The 5956-nt window shown below is 39.2% G+C and overlaps 1 non-coding gene across 1 annotated transcript; it reads left to right on the plus strand.

The window, feature by feature from the left end:
- The first annotated feature begins 5531 nt into the window (after nt 1-5531).
- Nucleotides 5532-5650, plus strand: LOC131723063 (5S ribosomal RNA). Its single transcript, XR_009320123.1, has one exon. It is a non-coding gene; the product is annotated as a 5S ribosomal RNA (ribosomal RNA).
- Nucleotides 5651-5956: the final 306 nt, after the last annotated feature.

A 5956-nucleotide genomic window follows, 5' to 3' on the forward strand; every position in this document is an offset into this window, starting at 1 on the left:
CAAATGGAGATTAGATAAAGGGGCATTCAGAAACAGGCACTTTTTTACACAGAGAATTGTGAGGGTCTGGAACCAACTCCCCAGTAATGTTGTTGAAGCTGACACACTGGGATCCTTCAAGAAGCTGCTTGATGAGATTCTGGGATCAATAAGCTACTAACAAGCAAACGAGCAAGATGGGCCGAATGGGACCTCCTCTCGTTTGGAAACTTTCTTATGTTCTTATGTATTCAACACAATAATAGTTTTTTCAAATTATAGTGGAATAGTTGTATGCTTTTGTCTTAGGAAATATCAGTTTACAAAAGCTCGCTTATTTTGCAGACTCCATGTTCACAAGTATGCGGAAGCCCCTTTGGCAGTCAGCATGCTCTGACATCATAAGTCACATGACTGGAACCTGCGAGACGTCGAGTTATTTTGCTTAAACATCAATAATAATCGAACAACGAAGAAGAAGAAGCGAAAAGGACGGAAAATACAAAGAAAAATGATGTAGCCTATCATTGTGATAAGATGAAATACTGAAGTGCCTTGACAAGATGTTTTGCCGGTACGCAGTTCCGGGCCGTACCGGCTGACTTTCAATTATTATTATTATTATTATTATTATTATTATTATTATTATTATTATGGATATAGTTTTATTATCCACTATCCTCAACAATACGAAGTATAAAATCGACTCGCACAAGCGCTCAACCACCACAAACTGAGGGACGTGGAAGGATGTCATCCGTGGACCTGCCACATCATCTTTAACATCATTTCAGAATAGGACTTACAATTCCCGTGTATCTATGCTACAGTCTATAGCTCTAACACTGCTCCGAAGTTATTTCAGATTGAATGAGTGTCCTGATTTAATAAATGCAGTGTTAAAGACGGGCACGATATGTAATGAAAGTGTCCCATACAGTCCCATGACATTCCCCGCGTCTTCCTCGGAGCCCCCTCTATAAAATTGCACGCCTCGTTGCCAGGTCCAGCTACAGTATATATAGCCAGTGCTTAATGTGTAAAGAAAGAGGAGCCGGGGCGCAAGCAATGACAATAATACCGTCCTGAAGAAGCGCGCATTCAAAATCATAACACGTGTATTTGAAAGAGTATTGCACGTGCTAGTGTTAGACGATTACAATCACGTGTTCTGCATCATATACAAAGCAGGAGTGCACCAGAGAAATTAAGCAAGGCAACCGCAGCACAAATAATGAATAATAATAATAATAATAATAATAATAATAATAATAATAATAATAATAATAATAATAATAATAATGTTGCACTTTAAAATACTTTAAACAGTTAATAAACAAAAAGGATCAAGGCAGGAATTTGTAAAGAAACACAGTTGGGATTGCATATATAAAATGTATAACAATAAAATAATCGTGTTGAAAATATCAGACAGCTCTTCTGACAGCTGGAGATGCACCGGCTTCAGATTGGACTTCTACTGCTACCAGAACCACGAAAAAAAAAATACTACAACTGTACAATTACTACTACTGATAATGAGAACAACAACACTGCTGGATATATAGGGATGTTCAATAACTCTGCTCTATAGATTTCACAAGTCCAGCCTTTATTTTACATCAGAGTTGCCGGAGGTCAGGGTGGTAAACTTTTATCAAAGCAAGCTCTGTTTTGTAATGGGACCGCCCATCTCTAGTGTGTCCAATAGGAATGCATGGGCGGGGTCATGTATTTATTTCCAGTCTTTAGGATCGTTTCCAGGTCGTGTCGGGTGTGGATGCAGCTTCAGGGTGCATGTTTAGTATAGCAGGTGTTTCTTTCAACACTGCACATTTGAGTCCTATATAACGAATGGAAGTGCACAGCAGCTGAGATTCATGGGATTATTTTGTCAGCTCCAATCCCTATCAATGTGAGGTTGTGTAAATAGCAGCTCACAATACTTGCCATGTCAAAGGCATGTCAGTATAGTTTCCAGCAGATTCCTGTATACAGTAGAATCCTGTTAGCTGAACAGCGTTTGAACTTGATGCTGAAGTTTATGGTAACACTTTATATGAAGGTGTCATTTTGAAATAGTTTTTTTTAACACATTATAGATGCTTAAAAGATGAGGTTTAATGTTTTTATAAAGCATTATAGAACAAGTCATACAGGGTAGTAACAGCATTTACAAATGTGTTATAAATACTGAAATCTGCAATACATAAAAATATAAAACTGTATGTTAGCTGTAAACTAATCAGGACAAATCACATTAAACACACATGGTTGACACTTCATTGTATAGGTCATTTATTTTGTATTTTAAATTAATCTGTTTACTGAAAAAGGATTTTCATTATTTGAACAAACTAATAGAAACACCTGCCATAGCAGTGTCAATATGGTGTAGGGCCTCCATGGACAGCCAGCACAGCTCTGATTGGACGTGGCAGGTAGCGATTCTGCAAGGTGCTTTTTGAATTGTGCTGACAAGCACCTCTTATCAGTCCTCTATCAAAGTCTGTCAGATCTGACGTCCTGTGGTCCCATCATGACTGAAACAGACTTTTGTCAGGGAGATGCATCTTTTACACATCACAGAATGCATGTCAGGGATACCATTTCAATCAGGCCTGTGGATGACACAAAAGTGTGTGCTGCATGTAGCAGGTTTTCCAATGTTTGTTTCCCATTTTTTTGTCACCATTGAAAAAATCCAGAACTGACAGTCAGAACTGAAGGTGTTAAAATACCTCGAACACCGAGGCATTATCTCCCCCTGTTGGGAGAAGCGAAGAACTGCAGTTTAGTCTCCTCAATACAAGGGTGGTTGGATAGCGGCTTCCCTTTGATCAAGGTGTTTTTTTAGAGCATTTTACAGCACTGAGGAATCCCCCTGCATTGCTGTTCAGATCAGTAACGACCCTGATAGCTCTAATGTTACCAGTCGTAAACGCTGTGATAATAAGGACCTGTGTATCCTCACCATTTCAAATATAATATATAACACATGATGTGTGAGAGGAGGGGATTGCGTGGTAAGAGGTGTGGGATTGGAATCAGACTCTTTATACTAAACCTTTGCCACATATAGTGGATTTATTTTACTGTGAAAATGAACAGAAATAAATACAATCAAAAACACATCATCATCTTATTGAATTCAAGAGTGACATTTTACAGAATTTCAAGTTAAGTGATGTTGCTTAACTCAGGAGCGACTGTAAAATAATCAGAAGCATTGGTAATAATTAAGAGCCACACTCAGAACTGCAAACTGGTTTCTTCTCCATTTTAAAACACTCTGACGTCCGTCAGCTTGGCTTTCATCAGAGAGCAATGCCTGCAGACAAACCCAGGATCCCTCTCCAGTATAATGCAGTATTACACAGTGACAGAGTGACAGTGAGCTGCTTCAATTCCAATCAAAGGGAATCATGTGAAATATCTGCTGGACAGCTGCTCCAATGCATGGCTATTATTGAAGAGTGAAGAACGAACTGTTACAGAGGAGCCTAAAAACCATCCAAGAAACAACATCTAAACAGACAGACGAGCACATCAGTGTCAAAACAGACACCATGGGGCTGAATCACCTGCCATACCACTGTCAGTAGGGTGTAGGAGTCCCCCTGGGACTGATAAACCTGCCATACTACTGTCAGTAAGGTGTAGGACCCGGCTGGGACTGATAAACCTGCCATACCACTTTCAGTATGGTGTAGGAACCTGTGAGACTGATAAACCTGCCATACCACTTTCAGTAGGGTGTAGGACCCCCTGGGACTGATAAACCTGCCATACCACTGTCAGTAGGGTGTAGGAACCTGTGAGACTGATAAACCTGCCATACCACTGTCAGTAGGGTGTAGGACCCCCTGGGACTGATAAACCTGCCATACCACTGTAAGTAGGGTGTAGGACCCCCTGGGACTGATAAACCTGCCATACCACTGTAAGTAGGGTGTAGGACCCTATGAGACTGAATCACCTGCCATACCACTGTAAGTAGGGTGTAGGACCCTATGAGACTGATAAACCTGTCATACCACTGTCAGTAGGGTGTAGGACCCCCTGGGACTGATAAACCTGCCATACCACTGTAAGTAGGGTGTAGGACCCCCATGGGACTGATAAACCTGCCATACCACTGTCAGGGTATGAATACCACTGACAAGGATTTTTGTAAATATGGACACATGCAATAAGTGTATATGCATGCATATATAGATAGATAGATAGATAGATAGATAGATAGATATACACCATAAGCATATATGTCTGTGACCCTTTTTAAAATGACAAAACACTCCAGGTTTTACTGTGATTTCTGTGTGTAATGTTTGTTTAAATGCTTTTAAATGTCGAATAAGTTGTGTTCTTTTTTTCTTTTTTCTTTTTCCTTTTATTACCCTCTTTTAAACTTTCTCTTTTTCATTAAGTGTCTTATGTAAAAAAATACTAAGACATAAGTTAACATAAGCATTTATAAAAACTTGGGTAACCCCCTAGCCCCTGATTACATAAATAATATATTAAACACTGATTTTTGTACATATCTTATAAAAGACGTGCAATAAGCTTATAGGCATATATATATATATATATATATATATATATATATATATATATATTCTCATACTCCTATATAAAATCCACGCCCCCTCATTATATATTCATATTTTCATACATATAAGGTCAAAAGGTCCAAAGGATCATAAATCAGACTTTTGACATAAGCTATAGTAATATTACTACGAACGACATAGAACGCCTGTACAGCACTGAAACACTATGTTTAAAAAAACAACTGGACCGCTGAACCTCGTCTTCTTAATATTAGCAACTTTGTAACTTTGATACACGTGCCGCTGACTCGTTACTTTGTCTTCTCAATATGAAACACTTCACAATACATGTACATAAAACACTGAGGTACTTTCTAGAACATTATACGCTCCGAAAGAAAAAACAACATCTCATTCCCAGTCTGACAGAGCCACCTGCTGGAGATATATAGAATAATCGCTAATTGCTTTCAATACCTGTGTTTTTAACTTGGACTATAACACCAGGGAGAGCGCGAACGCAGCCCCCCCACTCCCAGAAACGACACAGTCGAGATTCCTGCATTTGCGACATGTGAGCTGTTCCACAAAAGGGATGGATGTGTAGAAAAGCCTACACGTCTGCGTGAATGAAATTCAAAAATGTAAACAAATGTTTGCCCAATGTGTCTTTTGTACATTCTCTGCTTCAAATCAGAGGTGCCATCGAGTATAAAAAGGTGGGTGTGGGGCACAATGTTGGACGAATAGCTCTTTTGCATAAAGACCATTCAACTGTATTGTTTTATGCTGCAAAGCTCAAGGCTAGCTCTCCCTTCTAGTAACACGTATTACCATGCAGGAGCCTTGCTATTGGCCCGCACATGTGCAGCCCAGAGCTGCTTAAGTGTTACTGTTTGTGACAAATTAGAGATCTGGAAATCCCTCCCCCAACCTGTCACTGCATGAATGATATTAACCTAATACTATGAAAGAGATAAACCAAGAGAATCGTTCGCTTACGGCCATACCACCTTGAGAACGCCCGATCTCGTCTGATCTCGGAAGCTAAGCAAGGTCGGGCCTGGTTAGTACTTGGATGGGAGACCGCCTGGGAATACCAGGTGCTGTAAGCTTTTCTTTCTGCAGCTTGACAAAGGGGGGCTCTTTCCCTTGTTATTTATGTTACTAACCTGGAAGCTGTAAAGATAAACATCGTTTTCTTTTTTGTTTTTTTATTGTCCCATCCCACACAGGAACAAATCTGATAGTTTAATATGTTGCACACACCATTCTTAATTCCTCAATTCGTGACGAAATGTGACCCAGAAAGTTAAAAACAGTACATAAAATAAAATAGAATAAAAAAGATGTATGGGGACACTGACATGCATACAGAGATATTATTATTATTATTATTATTATTATTATTAATATTAATA

The sequence above is a fragment of the Acipenser ruthenus genome, chromosome 52 (genome assembly GCF_902713425.1).
Source record: "Acipenser ruthenus chromosome 52, fAciRut3.2 maternal haplotype, whole genome shotgun sequence".
Taxonomy (NCBI): Eukaryota; Metazoa; Chordata; class Actinopteri; order Acipenseriformes; family Acipenseridae; genus Acipenser; species Acipenser ruthenus.